We start from the raw sequence: 23,032 nt of genomic DNA, 5'->3' as shown, positions 1-23,032 counted from the left end.
AAGTATTCACGATATTAAGAGGAAATGCCAGTGTAGATAGCGAGGAGCTATTTCTGAGGATTGACCCATCTGGGAGAAGGGGCCATAGCCTCAACATTAGATCCAAGCGTTTCAGGAGAGAAATTTGTGTGACAGAAATTTGTAACACACTTCCGCAAACAGCAAATAAAGCTGGGCCAGTTGTCAATTTTGAACTTGAGATTGAGAGATGTTTGTTAACCAAAGGTATTAAGGGATCTGGAGCAAAGGAATGCAAACGGATATCGATCGATGACTTAATTAAATGGCAGAAAGGCTCCAGAGGCATGAAATGGCCTGCTCCTGTTGTTATTTTCTTTGCTAAATGATCAAAGTGCGAATGTAAAGTTGAGTATCGCGATTTAAAACAGCGCCCGAACAGGGACTTGAAACCTGGACCCTCAGATTAAAAGTCTGATGCTCTACCGACTGAGCTATCCGGGCTCTTGCAATTCCAAGCTCACAAAAGTACTTTCATTGGCTGCAGTGCATCATTGCATCTCCGACAAATTCAATTTACTTGTCCATAATCCAACCTGTACTGCACATTTCTCCCAAAAATCCAGATTGACTGCCTCAGACCAGCATCACTTCAGAAATATTAACACACCCACAAAAGTCACGCTCGTTAGCAGCGGAGTCAGATGTGACAAGTGCCGTCCCCCAGATTACATCATCAACTGTTCACCGTATTTATGACTGACTTGGATGGAGCACTGTACATCATATTTTGAAGATCGCACTAAGTTAGACGGTCCGCTCGTAGTGCAGTTGGGAAATGGAGGTAACCAAATGGACAGAGACAGTAAGCCGGCCAAAACAAATGCAAATCGAGTTCAATGTATGCAAGTGTGACACCAGCCACTTTGGAACAAAGTAATATAGTTCTGAGTACTTTCTCAATAATGGGAAGCTATTAACTGTTGAGGAGCAAAGAGGTTTATGAATCCCAGTTCAAAAATTATTATTAGCTTGTAGACATGGAGCAAAGACATTTGATAAAGTCCCGCATATGGGACATTGGGCTAAATTTGAAACGCATGTAATTGAAGGCAAATTATTTACCTGGTTAGGAAATTGGTGGCACGGCAGGAGACAAAGTTTGCAGATGATGATCAGGTACATTAATTGGCAGAATATGACGAGTGGTGTCTCTGATTGATCACTTTTGGGAACTCAACTAATCACCGATTTCATTAACGACTTACTTGATGGGATTGAGAGCCACACATCCAAGTTTGAGGATGACAAATAAGATAGGCGGCATTATAATCAGTTGAGATGGAAGCAAGAAATTTGACCAGATATTCATAGATTAAGTGAATGTGCAATTTTCTGGCAAATTGATTTAAATATTAGCAAGTGTGACGTGATTCACTGCCGATCTTTATAGGAGTATTTAGAATACACTCCTTATAATGTTAAGCTGGAAACAGTTGAGATCCAAATAGACTTGTGTCCCTGTACAAATGTTATTAAATGGTCATGGACAGGTACAGAAATGATTCAAAAAGCTAATTGAAAAGTGATACTTATATCTGTAGGATTACAATATAAGAGGGTGAAATGATGCCACAGCTGTACATAGCACTGGTTAGGCCACAGCTGCGGTACTGTGTTCAATTCTTGGCATCACAGCTTGGGAATGTATTATTAGGCTTAAAAAGTGAAGGAGACATAGAGTCCAAGGGACAAATTACAACGGGATATTGCACAAACTCGGGTTTTTTTCCTGGAATTTAGAAGCTTAAGTGGTGATTTGCTTGAAGTATTCACGATATTAAGAGGAAATGCCAGTGTAGATAGCGAGAAGCTATTTCTGAGGATTGACCCATCTGGGAGAAGGGGCCATAGCCTCAACATTAGATCCAAGCGTTTCAGGAGAGAAATTTGTGTGACAGAAATTTGTAACACACTTCCGCAAACAGCAAATAAAGCTGGGCCAGTTGTCAATTTTGAACTTGAGATTGAGAGATGTTTGTTAACCAAAGGTATTAAGGGATCTGGAGCAAAGGAATTCAAACGGATATCGATCGATGACGTAATTAAATGGCAGAAAAGCTCCAGGCATGAAATGGCCTGCCCCTGTTGTTATTTTCTTTGCTAAATGATCAAAGTGCGAATGTAAAGTTGAGTATCGCGATTTAAAACAGCGCCCGAACAGGGACTTGAACCCTGGACCCTCAGATTAAAAGTCTGATGCTCTACCGACTGAGCTATCCGGGCTCTTGCAATTCAAAGCTCACAAAAGTACTTTCATTGGCTGCAGTGGATCATTGCATCTCCGACAAATTGAATTTACTTGTCCATAATCCAACCTGTACAGCACATTTCTCCCACAAATCCAGATTGACTGCCTCAGACCAGCATCACTTCAGAAATATTAACACACCCACAAAAGACACGCTCGTTAGCAGCGGAGTCAGATGTGACAAGTGCCGTCCCCCAGATATCTATATTAGATCATCAACTGTTCACCGTATTTATGACTGACTTGGATGGAGCACTGTACATCATATTATGAAGATCGCACTAAGTTAGACGGTCCGCTCGTAGTGCAGTTGGGAAATGGAGGTAACCAAATGGACAGAGACAGTAAGCCGGCCAAAACAAATGCAAATCGAGTTCAATGTACGCAAGTGTGACACCAGCCACTTTGGAACAAAGTAATATAGTTCTGAGTATTTTCTCAATAATGGGAAGCTATTAACTGTTGAGGAGCAAAGAGGTTTATGAGTCCCAGTTCAAAAATTATTATTAGCTTGTAGACATGGAGCAAAGACATTTGATAAAGTCCCGCATATGGGACATTGGGCTAAATTTGAAACGCATGTAATTGAAGGCAAATTATTTACCTGGTTAGGAAATTGGTGGCACGGCAGGAGTCAAAGTTTGCAGATGATGATCAGGTACATTAATTGGCAGAATATGACGAGTGGTGTCTCTGATTGATCACTTTTGGGAACTCAACTAATCACCGATTTCATTAACGACTTACTTGATGGGATTGAGAGCCACACATCCAAGTTTGAGGATGACAAATAAGATAGGCGGCATTATAATCAGTTGAGATGGAAGCAAGAAATTTGACCAGATATTCATAGATTAAGTGAATGTGCAATTTTCTGGCAAATTGATTTAAATATTAGCAAGTGTGACGTGATTCACTGCCGATCTTTATAGGAGTATTTAGAATACACTCCTTATAATGTTAAGCTGGAAACAGTTGAGATCCAAATAGACTTGTGTCCCTGTACAAATGTTATTAAATGGTCATGGACAGAAAAGATTCAAAAAGCGAATTGAAAAGTGATACTTATATCTGTAGGATTACAATATAAGAGGGTGAAATGATGCCACAGCTGTACATAGCACTGGTTAGGCCACAGCTGCGGTACTGTGTTCAATTCTTGGCATCACAGCTTGGGAATGTATTATTAGGCTTAAAAAGTGAAGGAGACATAGAGTCCAAGGGACAAATTACAACGGGATATTGCACAAACTCGGGTTTTTTTCCTGGAATTTAGAAGCTTAAGTGGTGATTTGATTGAAGTATTCACGATATTAAGAGGAAATGCCAGTGTAGATAGCGAGAAGCTATTTCTGAGGATTGACCCATCTGGGAGAAGGGGCCATAGCCTCAACATTAGATCCAAGCGTTCCAGGAGAGAAATTTGTGTGACAGAAATTTGTAACACACTTCCGCAAACAGCAAATAAAGCTGGGCCAGTTGTCAATTTTGAACTTGAGATTGAGAGATGTTTGTTAACCAAAGGTATTAAGGGATCTGGAGCAAAGGAATGCAAACGGATATCGATCGATGACTTAATTAAATGGCAGAAAGGCTCCAGAGGCATGAAATGGCCTGCTCCTGTTGTTATTTTCTTTGCTAAATGATCAAAGTGCGAATGTAAAGTTGAGTATCGCGATTTAAAACAGCGCCCGAACAGGGACTTGAACCCTGGACCCTCAGATTAAAAGTCTGATGCTCTACCGACTGAGCTATCCGGGCTCTTGCAATTCCAAACTCACAAAAGTACTTTCATTGGCTGCAGTGCATCATTGCATCTCCGACAAATTCAATTTACTTGTCCATAATCCAACCTGTACAGCACATTTCTCCCACAAATCCAGATTGACTGCCTCAGACCAGCATCACTTCAGAAATATTAACACACCCACAAAAGACACGCTCGTTAGCAGCGGAGTCAGATGTGACAAGTGCCGTCCCCCAGATATCTATATTAGATCATCAACTGTTCACCGTATTTATGACTGACTTGGATGGAGCACTGTACTTCATATTATGAAGATCGCACTAAGTTAGACGGTCCGCTCGTAGTGCAGTTGGGAAATGGAGGTAACCAAATGGACAGAGACAGTAAGCCGGCCAAAACAAATGCAAATCGAGTTCAATGTACGCAAGTGTGACACCAGCCACTTTGGAACAAAGTAATATAGTTCTGAGTATTTTCTCAATAATGGGAAGCTATTAACTGTTGAGGAGCAAAGAGGTTTATGAGTCCCAGTTCAAAAATTATTATTAGCTTGTAGACATGGAGCAAAGACATTTGATAAAGTCCCGCATATGGGACATTGGGCTAAATTTGAAACGCATGTAATTGAAGGCAAATTATTTACCTGGTTAGGAAATTGGTGGCACGGCAGGAGACAAAGTTTGCAGATGATGATCAGGTACATTAATTGGCAGAATATGACGAGTGGTGTCTCTGATTGATCACTTTTGGGAACTCAACTAATCACCGATTTCTTTAACGACTGACTTGATGGGATTGAGAGCCACACATCCAAGTTTGAGGATGACAAATAAGATAGGCGGCATTATAATCAGTTGAGATGGAAGCAAGAAATTTGACCAGATATTCATAGATTAAGTGCAATTTTCTGGCAAATTGATTTAAATATTAGCAAGTGTGACGTGATTCACTGCCGATCTTTATAGGAGTATTTAGAATACACTCCTTATAATGTTAAGCTGGAAACAGTTGAGATCCAAATAGACTTGTGTCCCTGTACAAATGTTATTAAATGGTCATGGACAGAAAAGATTCAAAAAGCTAATTGAAAAGTGATACTTATATCTGTAGGATTACAATATAAGAGGGTGAAATGATGCCACAGCTGTACATAGCACTGGTTAGGCCACAGCTGCGGTACTGTGTTCAATTCTTGGCATCACAGCTTGGGAATGTATTATTAGGCTTAAAAAGTGAAGGAGACATAGAGTCCAAGGGACAAATTACAACGGGATATTGCACAAACTCGGGTTTTTTTCCTGGAATTTAGAAGCTTAAGTGGTGATTTGATTGAAGTATTCACGATATTAAGAGGAAATGCCAGTGTAGATAGCGAGAAGCTATTTCTGAGGATTGACCCATCTGGGAGAAGGGGCCATAGCCTCAACATTAGATCCAAGCGTTTCAGGAGAGAAATTTGTGTGACAGAAATTTGTAACACACTTCCGCAAACAGCAAATAAAGCTGGGCCAGTTGTCAATTTTGAACTTGAGATTGAGAGATGTTTGTTAACCAAAGGTATTAAGGGATCTGGAGCAAAGGAATGCAAACGGATATCGATCGATGACTTAATTAAATGGCAGAAAGGCTCCAGGCATGAAATGGCCTGCTCCTGTTGTTATTTTCTTTGCTAAATGATCAAAGTGCGAATGCAAAGTTGAGTATCGCGATTTAAAACAGCACCCGAACAGGGACTTGAACCCTGGACCCTCAGATTAAAAGTCTGATGCTCTACCGACTGAGCTATCCGGGCTCTTGCAATTCAAAGCTCACAAAAGTACTTTCATTGGCTGCAGTGAATCATTGCATCTCCGACAAATTCAATTTACTTGTCCATAATCCAACCTGTACAGCACATTTCTCCCACAAATCCAGATTGACTGCCTCAGACCAGCATCACTTCAGAAATATTAACACACCCACAAAAGTCACGTACGTTAGCAGCGGAGTCAGATGTGACAAGTGCCGTCCCCCAGATATCTGTATTAGATCATCAACTGTTCACCGTATTTATGACTGACTTGGATGGAGCAATGTACATCATATTTTGAAGATCGCACTAAGTTAGACGTTCCGCTCATAGTGCAGTTGGGAAATGGAGGTAACCAAATGGACAGAGACAGACACAGTAAGCCGGCCAAAACAAATGCAAATCGAGTTCAATATACGCAAGTGTGACACCAGCCACTTTGGAACAAAGTAATATAGTTCTGAGTATTTTCGCAATAATGGGAAGCTATTAACTGTTGAGGAGCAAAGAGGTTTATGAGTCCCAGTTCAAAAATTATTATTAGCTTGTAGACATGGAGCAAAGACATTTGATAAAGTCCTGCATATGGGGCATTGGGCTAAATTTGAAACGCATGTAATTGAAGGCAAATTATTTACCTGGTTAGGAAATTGGTGGCACGGCAGGAGACAAAGTTTGCAGATGATGATCAGGTACATTAATTGGCAGAATATGACGAGTGGTGTCTCTGACTGATCACTTTTGGGAACTCAACTAATCACCGATTTCTTTAACGACTTACTTGATGGGATTGAGAGCCACACATCCAAGTTTGAGGATGACAAATAAGATAGGTGGCATTATAATCAGTTGAGATGGAAGCAAGAAATTTGACCAGATATTCATAGACTAAGTGAATGTGGAATTTTCTGGCAAATTGTTTTAAATATTTGCAAGTGTGACGTGATTCACTGCCGATCTTTATAGGAGTATTTAGAATACACTCCTTATAATGTTAAGCTGGAAACAGTTGAGATCCAAATAGACTTGTGTCCCTGTACAAATATTACTAAATGGTCATGGACAGGTACAGAAAAGATTCAAAAAGCTAATTGAAAAGTGATACTTATATCTGTAGGATTACAATATTAGAGGGTGAAATGATGCCACAGCTGTACGTAGCACTGGTTAGGCCACAGCTGCGGTACTGTGTTCAATTCTTGGCATCACAGCTTGGGAATGTATTATTAGGCTTAAAAAGTGAAGGAGACATAGAGTCCAAGGGACAAATTACAACGGGATATTGCACAAACTCGGTTTTTTTTCCTGGAATTTAGAAGCTTAAGTTGTGATTTGATTGAAGTATTCACGATATTAAGAGGAAATGCCAGTGTAGATAGCGAGGAGCTATTTCTGAGGATTGACCCATCTGGGAGAAGGGGCCATAGCCTCAACATTAGATCCAAGCGTTTCAGGAGAGAAATTTGTGTGACAGAAATTTGTAACACACTTCCGCAAACAGCAAATAAAGCTGGGCCAGTTGTCAATTTTGAACTTGAGATTGAGAGATGTTTGTTAACCAAAGGTATTAAGGGATCTGGAGCAAAGGAATGCAAACGGATATCGATCGATGACTTAATTAAATGGCAGAAAGGCTCCAGAGGCATGAAATGGCCTGCTCCTGTTGTTATTTTCTTTGCTAAATGATCAAAGTGCGAATGTAAAGTTGAGTATCGCGATTTAAAACAGCGCCCGAACAGGGACTTGAACCCTGGACCCTCAGATTAAAAGTCTGATGCTCTACCGACTGAGCTATCCGGGCGCTTGCAATTCCAAGCTCACAAAAGTACTTTCATTGGCTGCAGTGCATCATTGCATCTCCGACAAATTCAATTTACTTGTCCATAATCCAACCTGTACTGCACATTTCTCCCACAAATCCAGATTGACTGCCTCAGACCAGCATCACTTCAGAAATATTAACACACCCACAAAAGTCACGCTCGTTAGCAGCGGAGTCAGATGTGACAAGTGCCGTCCCCCAGATTACATCAGCAACTGTTCACCGTATTTATGACTGACTTGGATGGAGCACTGTACATCATATTTTGAAGATCGCACTAAGTTAGACGGTCCGCTCGTAGTGCAGTTGGGAAATGGAGGTAACCAAATGGACAGAGACAGTAAGCCGGCCAAAACAAATGCAAATCGAGTTCAATGTATGCAAGTGTGACACCAGCCACTTTGGAACAAAGTAATATAGTTCTGAGTATTTTCTCAATAATGGGAAGCTATTAACTGTTGAGGAGCAAAGAGGTTTATGAATCCCAGTTCAAAAATTATTATTAGCTTGTAGACATGGAGCAAAGACATTTGATAAAGTCCCGCATATGGGACATTGGGCTAAATTTGAAACGCATGTAATTGAAGGCAAATTATTTACCTGGTTAGGAAATTGGTGGCACGGCAGGAGACAAAGTTTGCAGATGATGATCAGGTACATTAATTGGCAGAATATGACGAGTGGTGTCTCTGATTGATCACTTTTGGGAACTCAACTAATCACCGATTTCATTAACGACTTACTTGATGGGATTGAGAGCCACACATCCAAGTTTGAGGATGACAAATAAGATAGGCGGCATTATAATCAGTTGAGATGGAAGCAAGAAATTTGACCAGATATTCATAGATTAAGTGAATGTGCAATTTTCTGGCAAATTGATTTAAATATTAGCAAGTGTGACGTGATTCACTGCCGATCTTTATAGGAGTATTTAGAATACACTCCTTATAATGTTAAGCTGGAAACAGTTGAGATCCAAATAGACTTGTGTCCCTGTACAAATGTTATTAAATGGTCATGGACAGGTACAGAAAAGATTCAAAAAGCTAATTCAAAGGGATACTTATATCTGTAGGATTACAATATAAGAGGGTGAAATGATGCCACAGCTGTACATAGCACTGGTTAGGCCACAGCTGCGGTACTGTGTTCAATTCTTGGCATCACAGCTTGGGAATGTATTATTAGGCTTAAAAAGTGAAGGAGACATAGAGTCCAAGGGACAAATTACAACGGGATATTGCACAAACTCGGGTTTTTTTCCTGGAATTTAGAAGCTTAAGTGGTGATTTGCTTGAAGTATTCACGATATTAAGAGGAAATGCCAGTGTAGATAGCGAGAAGCTATTTCTGAGGATTGACCCATCTGGGAGAAGGGGCCATAGCCTCAACATTAGATCCAAGCGTTTCAGGAGAGAAATTTGTGTGACAGAAATTTGTAACACACTTCCGCAAACAGCAAATAAAGCTGGGCCAGTTGTCAATTTTGAACTTGAGATTGAGAGATGTTTGTTAACCAAAGGTATTAAGGGATCTGGAGCAAAGGAATGCAAACGGATATCGATCGATGACTTAATTAAATGGCAGAGAGGCTCCAGGCATGAAATGGCCTGCTCCTGTTGTTATTTTCTTTGCTAAATGATCAAAGTGCGAATGTAAAGTTGAGTATCGCGATTTAAAACAGCGCCCGAACAGGGACTTAACCCCTGGACCCTCAGATTAAAAGTCTGATGCTCTACCGACTGAGCTATCCGGGCTCTTGCAGTTCAAAGCTCACAAAAGTACTTTCATTGGCTGCAGTGGATCATTGCATCTCCGACAAATTCAATTTACTTGTCCATAATCCAACCTGTGCAGCACATTTCTCCCACAAATCCAGGTTGACTGCCTCAGACCAGCATCACTTCAGAAATATTAACACACCCACAAAAGTCACGTACGTTAGCAGCGGAGTCAGATGTGACAAGTGCCGTCCCCCAGATATCTGTATTAGATCATCAACTGTTCACCGTATTTATGACTGACTTGGATGGAGCAATGTACATCATATTTTGAAGATCGCACTAAGTTAGACGGTCCGCTCGTAGTGCAGTTGGGAAATGGAGGTAACCAAATGGACAGAGACAGACACAGTAAGCCGGCCAAAACAAATGCAAATCGAGTTCAATGTACGCAAGTGTGACACCAGCCACTTTGGAACAAAGTAATATAGTTCTGAGTATTTTCGCAATAATGGGAAGCTATTAACTGTTGAGGAGCAAAGAGGTTTATGAGTCCCAGTTCAAAAATTATTATTAGCTTGTAGACATGGAGCAAAGACATTTGATAAAGTCCCGCATATGGGACATTGGGCTAAATTTGAAACGCATGTAATTGAAGGCAAATTATTTACCTGGTTTGGAAATTGGTGGCACGGCAGGAGACAAAGTTTGCAGATGATGATCAGGTACATTAATTGGCAGAATATGACGAGTGGTGTCTCTGATTGATCACTTTTGGGAACTCAACTAATCACCGATTTCTTTAACGACTTACTTGATGGGATTGAGAGCCACACATCCAAGTTTGAGGATGACAAATAAGATAGGCGGCATTATAATCAGTTGAGATGGAAGCAAGAAATTTGACCAGATATTCATAGATTAAGTGAATGTGCAATTTTCTGGCAAATTGATTCAAATATTAGCAAGTGTGACGTGATTCACTGCCGATCTTTATAGGAGTATTTAGAATACACTCCTTATAATGTTAAGCTGGAAACAGTTGAGATCCAAATAGACTTGTGTCCCTGTACAAATATTACTAAACGGTCATGGACAGGTACAGAAAAGATTCAAAAAGCTAATTGAAAAGTGATACTTTTTTTCTGTAGGATTACAATATAAGAGGGTGAAATGATGCCACAGCTGTACATAGCACTGGTTAGGCCACAGCTGCGGTACTGTGTTCAATTCTTGGCATCACAGCTTGGGAATGTATTATTAGGCTTAAAAAGTGAAGGAGACATAGAGTCCAAGGGACAAATTACAACGGGATATTGCACAAACTCGGTTTTTTTTCCTGGAATTTAGAAGCTTAAGTTGTGATTTGATTGAAGTATTCACGATATTAAGAGGAAATGCCAGTGTAGATAGCGAGGAGCTATTTCTGAGGATTGACCCATCTGGGAGAAGGGGCCATAGCCTCAACATTAGATCCAAGCGTTTCAGGAGAGAAATTTGTGTGACAGAAATTTGTAACACACTTCCGCAAACAGCAAATAAAGCTGGGCCAGTTGTCAATTTTGAACTTGAGATTGAGAGATGTTTGTTAACCAAAGGTATTAAGGGATCTGGAGCAAAGGAATGCAAACGGATATCGATCGATGACTTAATTAAATGGCAGAAAGGCTCCAGAGGCATGAAATGGCCTGCTCCTGTTGTTATTTTCTTTGCTAAATGATCAAAGTGCGAATGTAAAGTTGAGTATCGCGATTTAAAACAGCGCCCGAACAGGGACTTGAACCCTGGACCCTCAGATTAAAAGTCTGATGCTCTACCGACTGAGCTATCCGGGCGCTTGCAATTCCAAGCTCACAAAAGTACTTTCATTGGCTGCAGTGCATCATTGCATCTCCGACAAATTCAATTTACTTGTCCATAATCCAACCTGTACTGCACATTTCTCCCACAAATCCAGATTGACTGCCTCAGACCAGCATCACTTCAGAAATATTAACACACCCACAAAAGTCACGCTCGTTAGCAGCGGAGTCAGATGTGACAGGTGCCGTCCCCCAGATTACATCAGCAACTGTTCACCGTATTTATGACTGACTTGGATGGAGCACTGTACATCATATTTTGAAGATCGCACTAAGTTAGACGGTCCGCTCGTAGTGCAGTTGGGAAATGGAGGTAACCAAATGGACAGAGACAGTAAGCCGGCCAAAACAAATGCAAATCGAGTTCAATGTATGCAAGTGTGACACCAGCCACTTTGGAACAAAGTAATATAGTTCTGAGTACTTTCTCAATAATGGGAAGCTATTAACTGTTGAGGAGCAAAGAGGTTTATGAATCCCAGTTCAAAAATTATTATTAGCTTGTAGACATGGAGCAAAGACATTTGATAAAGTCCCGCATATGGGACATTGGGCTAAATTTGAAACGCATGTAATTGAAGGCAAATTATTTACCTGGTTAGGAAATTGGTGGCACGGCAGGAGACAAAGTTTGCAGATGATGATCAGGTACATTAATTGGCAGAATATGACGAGTGGTGTCTCTGATTGATCACTTTTGGGAACTCAACTAATCACCGATTTCATTAACGACTTACTTGATGGGATTGAGAGCCACACATCCAAGTTTGAGGATGACAAATAAGATAGGCGGCATTATAATCAGTTGAGATGGAAGCAAGAAATTTGACCAGATATTCATAGATTAAGTGAATGTGCAATTTTCTGGCAAATTGATTTAAATATTAGCAAGTGTGACGTGATTCACTGCCGATCTTTATAGGAGTATTTAGAATACACTCCTTATAATGTTAAGCTGGAAACAGTTGAGATCCAAATAGACTTGTGTCCCTGTACAAATGTTATTAAATGGTCATGGACAGGTACAGAAAAGATTCAAAAAGCTAATTCAAAGGGATACTTATATCTGTAGGATTACAATATAAGAGGGTGAAATGATGCCACAGCTGTACATAGCACTGGTTAGGCCACAGCTGCGGTACTGTGTTCAATTCTTGGCATCACAGCTTGGGAATGTATTATTAGGCTTAAAAAGTGAAGGAGACATAGAGTCCAAGGGACAAATTACAACGGGATATTGCACAAACTCGGGTTTTTTTCCTGGAATTTAGAAGCTTAAGTGGTGATTTGCTTGAAGTATTCACGATATTAAGAGGAAATGCCAGTGTAGATAGCGAGAAGCTATTTCTGAGGATTGACCCATCTGGGAGAAGGGGCCATAGCCTCAACATTAGATCCAAGCGTTTCAGGAGAGAAATTTGTGTGACAGAAATTTGTAACACACTTCCGCAAACAGCAAATAAAGCTGGGCCAGTTGTCAATTTTGAACTTGAGATTGAGAGATGTTTGTTAACCAAAGGTATTAAGGGATCTGGAGCAAAGGAATGCAAACGGATATCGATCGATGACTTAATTAAATGGCAGAGAGGCTCCAGGCATGAAATGGCCTGCTCCTGTTGTTATTTTCTTTGCTAAATGATCAAAGTGCGAATGTAAAGTTGAGTATCGCGATTTAAAACAGCGCCCGAACAGGGACTTAACCCCTGGACCCTCAGATTAAAAGTCTGATGCTCTACCGACTGAGCTATCCGGGCTCTTGCAGTTCAAAGCTCACAAAAGTACTTTCATTGGCTGCAGTGGATCATTGCATCTCCGACAAATTCAATTTACTTGTCCATAATCCAACCTGTGCAGCACATTTCTCCCACAAATCCAGGTTGACTGCCTCAGACCAGCATCACTTCAGAAATATTAACACACCCACAAAAGTCACGTACGTTAGCAGCGGAGTCAGATGTGACAAGTGCCGTCCCCCAGATATCTGTATTAGATCATCAACTGTTCACCGTATTTATGACTGACTTGGATGGAGCAATGTACATCATATTTTGAAGATCGCACTAAGTTAGACGGTCCGCTCGTAGTGCAGTTGGGAAATGGAGGTAACCAAATGGACAGAGACAGACACAGTAAGCCGGCCAAAACAAATGCAAATCGAGTTCAATGTACGCAAGTGTGACACCAGCCACTTTGGAACAAAGTAATATAGTTCTGAGTATTTTCGCAATAATGGGAAGCTATTAACTGTTGAGGAGCAAAGAGGTTTATGAGTCCCAGTTCAAAAATTATTATTAGCTTGTAGACATGGAGCAAAGACATTTGATAAAGTCCCGCATATGGGACATTGGGCTAAATTTGAAACGCATGTAATTGAAGGCAAATTATTTACCTGGTTTGGAAATTGGTGGCACGGCAGGAGACAAAGTTTGCAGATGATGATCAGGTACATTAATTGGCAGAATATGACGAGTGGTGTCTCTGATTGATCACTTTTGGGAACTCAACTAATCACCGATTTCTTTAACGACTTACTTGATGGGATTGAGAGCCACACATCCAAGTTTGAGGATGACAAATAAGATAGGCGGCATTATAATCAGTTGAGATGGAAGCAAGAAATTTGACCAGATATTCATAGATTAAGTGAATGTGCAATTTTCTGGCAAATTGATTCAAATATTAGCAAGTGTGACGTGATTCACTGCCGATCTTTATAGGAGTATTTAGAATACACTCCTTATAATGTTAAGCTGGAAACAGTTGAGATCCAAATAGACTTGTGTCCCTGTACAAATATTACTAAACGGTCATGGACAGGTACAGAAAAGATTCAAAAAGCTAATTGAAAAGTGATACTTTTTTTCTGTAGGATTACAATATAAGAGGGTGAAATGATGCCACAGCTGTACATAGCACTGGTTAGGCCACAGCTGCGGTACTGTGTTCAATTCTTGGCATCACAGCTTGGGAATGTATTATTAGGCTTAAAAAGTGAAGGAGACATAGAGTCCAAGGGACAAATTACAACGGGATATTGCACAAACTCGGTTTTTTTTCCTGGAATTTAGAAGCTTAAGTTGTGATTTGATTGAAGTATTCACGATATTAAGAGGAAATGCCAGTGTAGATAGCGAGGAGCTATTTCTGAGGATTGACCCATCTGGGAGAAGGGGCCATAGCCTCAACATTAGATCCAAGCGTTTCAGGAGAGAAATTTGTGTGACAGAAATTTGTAACACACTTCCGCAAACAGCAAATAAAGCTGGGCCAGTTGTCAATTTTGAACTTGAGATTGAGAGATGTTTGTTAACCAAAGGTATTAAGGGATCTGGAGCAAAGGAATGCAAACGGATATCGATCGATGACTTAATTAAATGGCAGAAAGGCTCCAGAGGCATGAAATGGCCTGCTCCTGTTGTTATTTTCTTTGCTAAATGATCAAAGTGCGAATGTAAAGTTGAGTATCGCGATTTAAAACAGCGCCCGAACAGGGACTTGAACCCTGGACCCTCAGATTAAAAGTCTGATGCTCTACCGACTGAGCTATCCGGGCGCTTGCAATTCCAAGCTCACAAAAGTACTTTCATTGGCTGCAGTGCATCATTGCATCTCCGACAAATTCAATTTACTTGTCCATAATCCAACCTGTACTGCACATTTCTCCCACAAATCCAGATTGACTGCCTCAGACCAGCATCACTTCAGAAATATTAACACACCCACAAAAGTCACGCTCGTTAGCAGCGGAGTCAGATGTGACAGGTGCCGTCCCCCAGATTACATCAGCAACTGTTCACCGTATTTATGACTGACTTGGATGGAGCACTGTACATCATATTTTGAAGATCGCACTAAGTTAGACGGTCCGCTCGTAGTGCAGTTGGGAAATGGAGGTAACCAAATGGACAGAGACAGTAAGCCGGCCAAAACAAATGCAAATCGAGTTCAATGTATGCAAGTGTGACACCAGCCACTTTGGAACAAAGTAATATAGTTCTGAGTACTTTCTCAATAATGGGAAGCTATTAACTGTTGAGGAGCAAAGAGGTTTATGAATCCCAGTTCAAAAATTATTATTAGCTTGTAGACATGGAGCAAAGACATTTGATAAAGTCCCGCATATGGGACATTGGGCTAAATTTGAAACGCATGTAATTGAAGGCAAATTATTTACCTGGTTAGGAAATTGGTGGCACGGCAGGAGACAAAGTTTGCAGATGATGATCAGGTACATTAATTGGCAGAATATGACGAGTGGTGTCTCTGATTGATCACTTTTGGGAACTCAACTAATCACCGATTTCATTAACGACTTACTTGATGGGATTGAGAGCCACACATCCAAGTTTGAGGATGACAAATAAGATAGGCGGCATTATAATCAGTTGAGATGGAAGCAAGAAATTTGACCAGATATTCATAGATTAAGTGAATGTGCAATTTTCTGGCAAATTGATTTAAATATTAGCAAGTGTGACGTGATTCACTGCCGATCTTTATAGGAGTATTTAGAATACACTCCTTATAATGTTAAGCTGGAAACAGTTGAGATCCAAATAGACTTGTGTCCCTGTACAAATGTTATTAAATGGTCATGGACAGGTACAGAAAAGATTCAAAAAGCTAATTCAAAGGGATACTTATATCTGTAGGATTACAATATAAGAGGGTGAAATGATGCCACAGCTGTACATAGCACTGGTTAGGCCACAGCTGCGGTACTGTGTTCAATTCTTGGCATCACAGCTTGGGAATGTATTATTAGGCTTAAAAAGTGAAGGAGACATAGAGTCCAAGGGACAAATTACAACGGGATATTGCACAAACTCGGGTTTTTTTCCTGGAATTTAGAAGCTTAAGTGGTGATTTGCTTGAAGTATTCACGATATTAAGAGGAAATGCCAGTGTAGATAGCGAGAAGCTATTTCTGAGGATTGACCCATCTGGGAGAAGGGGCCATAGCCTCAACATTAGATCCAAGCGTTTCAGGAGAGAAATTTGTGTGACAGAAATTTGTAACACACTTCCGCAAACAGCAAATAAAGCTGGGCCAGTTGTCAATTTTGAACTTGAGATTGAGAGATGTTTGTTAACCAAAGGTATTAAGGGATCTGGAGCAAAGGAATGCAAACGGATATCGATCGATGACTTAATTAAATGGCAGAGAGGCTCCAGGCATGAAATGGCCTGCTCCTGTTGTTATTTTCTTTGCTAAATGATCAAAGTGCGAATGTAAAGTTGAGTATCGCGATTTAAAACAGCGCCCGAACAGGGACTTAACCCCTGGACCCTCAGATTAAAAGTCTGATGCTCTACCGACTGAGCTATCCGGGCTCTTGCAGTTCAAAGCTCACAAAAGTACTTTCATTGGCTGCAGTGGATCATTGCATCTCCGACAAATTCAATTTACTTGTCCATAATCCAACCTGTACAGCACATTTCTCCCACAAATCCAGGTTGACTGCCTCAGACCAGCATCACTTCAGAAATATTAACACACCCACAAAAGTCACGTACGTTAGCAGCGGAGTCAGATGTGACAAGTGCCGTCCCCCAGATATCTGTATTAGATCATCAACTGTTCACCGTATTTATGACTGACTTGGATGGAGCAATGTACATCATATTTTGAAGATCGCACTAAGTTAGACGGTCCGCTCGTAGTGCAGTTGGGAAATGGAGGTAACCAAATGGACAGAGACAGACACAGTAAGCCGGCCAAAACAAATGCAAATCGAGTTCAATGTACGCAAGTGTGACACCAGCCACTTTGGAACAAAGTAATATAGTTCTGAGTATTTTCGCAATAATGGGAAGCTATTAACTGTTGAGGAGCAAAGAGGTTTATGAGTCCCAGTTCAAAAATTATTATTAGCTTGTAGACATGGAGCAAAGACATTTGATAAAGTCCCGCATATGGGACATTGGGCTAAATTTGAAACGCATGTAATTGAAGGCAAATTATTTACCTGGTTTGGAAATTGGTGGCACGGCAGGAGACAAAGTTTGCAGATGATGATCAGGTACATTAATTGGCAGAATATGACGAGTGGTGTCTCTGATTGATCACTTTTGGGAACTCAACTAATCACCGATTTCTTTAACGACTTACTTGATGGGATTGAGAGCCACACATCCAAGTTTGAGGATGACAAATAAGATAGGCGGCATTATAATCAGTTGAGATGGAAGCAAGAAATTTGACCAGATATTCATAGATTAAGTGAATGTGCAATTTTCTGGCAAATTGATTCAAATATTAGCAAGTGTGACGTGATTCACTGCCGATCTTTATAGGAGTATTTAGAATACACTCCTTATAATGTTAAGCTGGAAACAGTTGAGATCCAAATAGACTTGTGTCCCTGTACAAATATTACTAAACGGTCATGGACAGGTACAGAAAAGATTCAAAAAGCTAATTGAAAAGTGATACTTTTTTTCTGTAGGATTACAATATAAGAGGGTGAAATGATGCCACAGCTGTACATAGCACTGGTTAGGCCACAGCTGCGGTACTGTGTTCAATTCTTGGCATCACAGCTTGGGAATGTATTATTAGGCTTAAAAAGTGAAGGAGACATAGAGTCCAAGGGACAAATTACAACGGGATATTGCACAAACTCGGTTTTTTTTCCTGGAATTTAGAAGCTTAAGTTGTGATTTGATTGAAGTATTCACGATATTAAGAGGAAATGCCAGTGTAGATAGCGAGGAGCTATTTCTGAGGATTGACCCATCTGGGAGAAGGGGCCATAGCCTCAACATTAGATCCAAGCGTTTCAGGAGAGAAATTTGTGTGACAGAAATTTGTAACACACTTCCGCAAACAGCAAATAAAGCTGGGCCAGTTGTCAATTTTGAACTTGAGATTGAGAGATGTTTGTTAACCAAAGGTATTAAGGGATCTGGAGCAAAGGAATGCAAACGGATATCGATCGATGACTTAATTAAATGGCAGAAAGGCTCCAGAGGCATGAAATGGCCTGCTCCTGTTGTTATTTTCTTTGCTAAATGATCAAAGTGCGAATGTAAAGTTGAGTATCGCGATTTAAAACAGCGCCCGAACAGGGACTTGAACCCTGGACCCTCAGATTAAAAGTCTGATGCTCTACCGACTGAGCTATCCGGGCGCTTGCAAATCCAAGCTCACAAAAGTACTTTCATTGGCTGCAGTGCATCATTGCATCTCCGACAAATTCAATTTACTTGTCCATAATCCAACCTGTACTGCACATTTCTCCCACAAATCCAGATTGACTGCCTCAGACCAGCATCACTTCAGAAATATTAACACACCCACAAAAGTCACGCTCGTTAGCAGCGGAGTCAGATGTGACAGGTGCCGTCCCCCAGATTACATCAGCAACTGTTCACCGTATTTATGACTGACTTGGATGGAGCACTGTACATCATATTTTGAAGATCGCACTAAGTTAGACGGTCCGCTCGTAGTGCAGTTGGGAAATGGAGGTAACCAAATGGACAGAGACAGTAAGCCGGCCAAAACAAATGCAAATCGAGTTCAATGTATGCAAGTGTGACACCAGCCACTTTGGAACAAAGTAATATAGTTCTGAGTACTTTCTCAATAATGGGAAGCTATTAACTGTTGAGGAGCAAAGAGGTTTATGAATCCCAGTTCAAAAATTATTATTAGCTTGTAGACATGGAGCAAAGACATTTGATAAAGTCCCGCATATGGGACATTGGGCTAAATTTGAAACGCATGTAATTGAAGGCAAATTATTTACCTGGTTAGGAAATTGGTGGCACGGCAGGAGACAAAGTTTGCAGATGATGATCAGGTACATTAATTGGCAGAATATGACGAGTGGTGTCTCTGATTGATCACTTTTGGGAACTCAACTAATCACCGATTTCATTAACGACTTACTTGATGGGATTGAGAGCCACACATCCAAGTTTGAGGATGACAAATAAGATAGGCGGCATTATAATCAGTTGAGATGGAAGCAAGAAATTTGACCAGATATTCATAGATTAAGTGAATGTGCAATTTTCTGGCAAATTGATTTAAATATTAGCAAGTGTGACGTGATTCACTGCCGATCTTTATAGGAGTATTTAGAATACACTCCTTATAATGTTAAGCTGGAAACAGTTGAGATCCAAATAGACTTGTGTCCCTGTACAAATGTTATTAAATGGTCATGGACAGGTACAGAAAAGATTCAAAAAGCTAATTCAAAGGGATACTTATATCTGTAGGATTACAATATAAGAGGGTGAAATGATGCCACAGCTGTACATAGCACTGGTTAGGCCACAGCTGCGGTACTGTGTTCAATTCTTGGCATCACAGCTTGGGAATGTATTATTAGGCTTAAAAAGTGAAGGAGACATAGAGTCCAAGGGACAAATTACAACGGGATATTGCACAAACTCGGGTTTTTTTCCTGGAATTTAGAAGCTTAAGTGGTGATTTGCTTGAAGTATTCACGATATTAAGAGGAAATGCCAGTGTAGATAGCGAGAAGCTATTTCTGAGGATTGACCCATCTGGGAGAAGGGGCCATAGCCTCAACATTAGATCCAAGCGTTTCAGGAGAGAAATTTGTGTGACAGAAATTTGTAACACACTTCCGCAAACAGCAAATAAAGCTGGGCCAGTTGTCAATTTTGAACTTGAGATTGAGAGATGTTTGTTAACCAAAGGTATTAAGGGATCTGGAGCAAAGGAATTCAAACGGTATCGATCGATGACTTAATTAAATGGCAGAAAAGCTCCAGGCATGAAATGGCCTGCCCCTGTTGTTATTTTCTTTGCTAAATGATCAAAGTGCGAATGTAAAGTTGAGTATCGCGATTTAAAACAGCGCCCGAACAGGGACTTGAACCCTGGACCCTCAGATTAAAAGTCTGATGCTCTACCGACTGAGCTATCCGGGCTCTTGCAATTCAAAGCTCACAAAAGTACTTTCATTGGCTGCAGTGGATCATTGCATCTCCGACAAATTCAATTTACTTGTCCATAATCCAACCTGTACAGCACATTTCTCCCACAAATCCAGATTCACTGCCTCAGACCAGCATCACTTCAGAAATATTAACACACCCACAAAAGACACGCTCGTTAGCAGCGGAGTCAGATGTGACAAGTGCCGTCCCCCAGATATCTATATTAGATCATCAACTGTTCACCGTATTTATGACTGACTTGGATGGAGCACTGTACATCATATTATGAAGATCGCACTAAGTTAGACGGTCCGCTCGTAGTGCAGTTGGGAAATGGAGGTAACCAAATGGACAGAGACAGTAAGCCGGCCAAAACAAATGCAAATCGAGTTCAATGTACGCAAGTGTGACACCAGCCACTTTGGAACAAAGTAATATAGTTCTGAGTATTTTCTCAATAATGGGAAGCTATTAACTGTTGAGGAGCAAAGAGGTTTATGAGTCCCAGTTCAAAAATTATTATTAGCTTGTAGACATGGAGCAAAGACATTTGATAAAGTCCCGCATATGGGACATTGGGCTAAATTTGAAACGCATGTAATTGAAGGCAAATTATTTACCTGGTTAGGAAATTGGTGGCACGGCAGGAGTCAAAGTTTGCAGATGATGATCAGGTACATTAATTGGCAGAATATGACGAGTGGTGTCTCTGATTGATCACTTTTGGGAACTCAACTAATCACCGATTTCATTAACGACTTACTTGATGGGATTGAGAGCCACACATCCAAGTTTGAGGATGACAAATAAGATAGGCGGCATTATAATCAGTTGAGATGGAAGCAAGAAATTTGACCAGATATTCATAGATTAAGTGAATGTGCAATTTTCTGGCAAATTGATTTAAATATTAGCAAGTGTGACGTGATTCACTGCCGATCTTTATAGGAGTATTTAGAATACACTCCTTATAATGTTAAGCTGGAAACAGTTGAGATCCAAATAGACTTGTGTCCCTGTACAAATGTTATTAAATGGTCATGGACAGAAAAGATTCAAAAAGCTAATTGAAAAGTGATACTTATATCTGTAGGATTACAATATAAGAGGGTGAAATGATGCCACAGCTGTACATAGCACTGGTTAGGCCACAGCTGCGGTACTGTGTTCAATTCTTGGCATCACAGCTTGGGAATGTATTATTAGGCTTAAAAAGTGAAGGAGACATAGAGTCCAAGGGACAAATTACAACGGGATATTGCACAAACTCGGGTTTTTTTCCTGGAATTTAGAAGCTTAAGTGGTGATTTGATTGAAGTATTCACGATATTAAGAGGAAATGCCAGTGTAGATAGCGAGAAGCTATTTCTGAGGATTGACCCATCTGGGAGAAGGGGCCATAGCCTCAACATTAGATCCAAGCGTTCCAGGAGAGAAATTTGTGTGACAGAAATTTGTAACACACTTCCGCAAACAGCAAATAAAGCTGGGCCAGTTGTCAATTTTGAACTTGAGATTGAGAGATGTTTGTTAACCAAAGGTATTAAGGGATCTGGAGCAAAGGAATGCAAACGGATATCGATCGATGACTTAATTAAATGGCAGAAAGGCTCCAGAGGCATGAAATGGCCTGCTCCTGTTGTTATTTTCTTTGCTAAATGATCAAAGTGCGAATGTAAAGTTGAGTATCGCGATTTAAAACAGCGCCCGAACAGGGACTTGAACCCTGGACCCTCAGATTAAAAGTCTGATGCTCTACCGACTGAGCTATCCGGGCTCTTGCAATTCCAAGCTCACAAAAGTACTTTCATTGGCTGCAGTGCATCATTGCATCTCCGACAAATTCAATTTACTTGTCCATAATCCAACCTGTACTGCACATTTCTCCCACAAATCCAGATTGACTGCCTCAGACCAGCATCACTTCAGAAATATTAACACACCCACAAAAGACACGCTCGTTAGCAGCGGAGTCAGATGTGACAAGTGCCGTCCCCCAGATATCTATATTAGATCATCAACTGTTCACCGTATTTATGACTGACTTGGATGGAGCACTGTACTTCATATTATGAAGATCGCACTAAGTTAGACGGTCCGCTCGTAGTGCAGTTGGGAAATGGAGGTAACCAAATGGACAGAGACAGTAAGCCGGCCAAAACAAATGCAAATCGAGTTCAATGTACGCAAGTGTGACACCAGCCACTTTGGAACAAAGTAATATAGTTCTGAGTATTTTCTCAATAATGGGAAGCTATTAACTGTTGAGGAGCAAAGAGGTTTATGAGTCCCAGTTCAAAAATTATTATTAGCTTGTAGACATGGAGCAAAGACATTTGATAAAGTCCCGCATATGGGACATTGGGCTAAATTTGAAACGCATGTAATTGAAGGCAAATTATTTACCTGGTTAGGAAATTGGTGGCACGGCAGGAGACAAAGTTTGCAGATGATGATCAGGTACATTAATTGGCAGAATATGACGAGTGGTGTCTCTGATTGATCACTTTTGGGAACTCAACTAATCACCGATTTCTTTAACGACTTACTTGATGGGATTGAGAGCCACACATCCAAGTTTGAGGATGACAAATAAGATAGGCGGCATTATAATCAGTTGAGATGGAAGCAAGAAATTTGACCAGATATTCATAGATTAAGTGAATGTGCAATTTTCTGGCAAATTGATTTAAATATTAGCAAGTGTGACGTGATTCACTGCCGATCTTTATAGGAGTATTTAGAATACACTCCTTATAATGTTAAGCTGGAAACAGTTGAGATCCAAATAGACTTGTGTCCCTGTACAAATGTTATTAAATGGTCATGGACAGAAAAGATTCAAAAAGCTAATTGAAAAGTGATACTTATATCTGTAGGATTACAATATAAGAGGG

The 23,032-nt window shown here is 40.5% G+C and overlaps 13 non-coding genes across 13 annotated transcripts; all 13 read right to left on the bottom strand.

The window, feature by feature from the left end:
- Positions 1-389: 389 nt before the first annotated feature.
- trnak-uuu (transfer RNA lysine (anticodon UUU)) lies at positions 390-462 on the bottom strand. The gene has a single exon. It is a non-coding gene; the product is annotated as a tRNA-Lys (tRNA).
- A 1,709-nt stretch (positions 463-2,171) lies between these two features.
- Positions 2,172-2,244, bottom strand: trnak-uuu (transfer RNA lysine (anticodon UUU)). The gene has a single exon. It is a non-coding gene; the product is annotated as a tRNA-Lys (tRNA).
- Positions 2,245-3,957: 1,713 nt separating this feature from the next.
- On the bottom strand, positions 3,958-4,030 carry trnak-uuu (transfer RNA lysine (anticodon UUU)). The gene has a single exon. It is a non-coding gene; the product is annotated as a tRNA-Lys (tRNA).
- A 1,705-nt stretch (positions 4,031-5,735) lies between these two features.
- On the bottom strand, positions 5,736-5,808 carry trnak-uuu (transfer RNA lysine (anticodon UUU)). Its single transcript has one exon. It is a non-coding gene; the product is annotated as a tRNA-Lys (tRNA).
- Positions 5,809-7,533: 1,725 nt separating this feature from the next.
- trnak-uuu (transfer RNA lysine (anticodon UUU)) lies at positions 7,534-7,606 on the bottom strand. The gene has a single exon. It is a non-coding gene; the product is annotated as a tRNA-Lys (tRNA).
- A 1,708-nt stretch (positions 7,607-9,314) lies between these two features.
- Positions 9,315-9,387, bottom strand: trnak-uuu (transfer RNA lysine (anticodon UUU)). The gene has a single exon. It is a non-coding gene; the product is annotated as a tRNA-Lys (tRNA).
- Positions 9,388-11,113: 1,726 nt separating this feature from the next.
- trnak-uuu (transfer RNA lysine (anticodon UUU)) lies at positions 11,114-11,186 on the bottom strand. The gene has a single exon. It is a non-coding gene; the product is annotated as a tRNA-Lys (tRNA).
- Positions 11,187-12,894: 1,708 nt separating this feature from the next.
- Positions 12,895-12,967, bottom strand: trnak-uuu (transfer RNA lysine (anticodon UUU)). Its single transcript has one exon. It is a non-coding gene; the product is annotated as a tRNA-Lys (tRNA).
- Positions 12,968-14,693: 1,726 nt separating this feature from the next.
- trnak-uuu (transfer RNA lysine (anticodon UUU)) lies at positions 14,694-14,766 on the bottom strand. The gene has a single exon. It is a non-coding gene; the product is annotated as a tRNA-Lys (tRNA).
- Positions 14,767-16,474: 1,708 nt separating this feature from the next.
- trnak-uuu (transfer RNA lysine (anticodon UUU)) lies at positions 16,475-16,547 on the bottom strand. The gene has a single exon. It is a non-coding gene; the product is annotated as a tRNA-Lys (tRNA).
- A 1,726-nt stretch (positions 16,548-18,273) lies between these two features.
- Positions 18,274-18,346, bottom strand: trnak-uuu (transfer RNA lysine (anticodon UUU)). The gene has a single exon. It is a non-coding gene; the product is annotated as a tRNA-Lys (tRNA).
- A 1,707-nt stretch (positions 18,347-20,053) lies between these two features.
- Positions 20,054-20,126, bottom strand: trnak-uuu (transfer RNA lysine (anticodon UUU)). The gene has a single exon. It is a non-coding gene; the product is annotated as a tRNA-Lys (tRNA).
- A 1,713-nt stretch (positions 20,127-21,839) lies between these two features.
- Positions 21,840-21,912, bottom strand: trnak-uuu (transfer RNA lysine (anticodon UUU)). The gene has a single exon. It is a non-coding gene; the product is annotated as a tRNA-Lys (tRNA).
- Positions 21,913-23,032: the final 1,120 nt, after the last annotated feature.

Source organism: Somniosus microcephalus, unplaced genomic scaffold, assembly GCF_052327205.1.
Source record: "Somniosus microcephalus isolate GS21.2 unplaced genomic scaffold, FLI_Smic_1.0 unresolved_chr5, whole genome shotgun sequence".
Lineage (NCBI taxonomy): Eukaryota > Metazoa > Chordata > Chondrichthyes > Squaliformes > Somniosidae > Somniosus > Somniosus microcephalus.
This window is presented reverse-complemented; position numbering and strand designations above follow the sequence as displayed.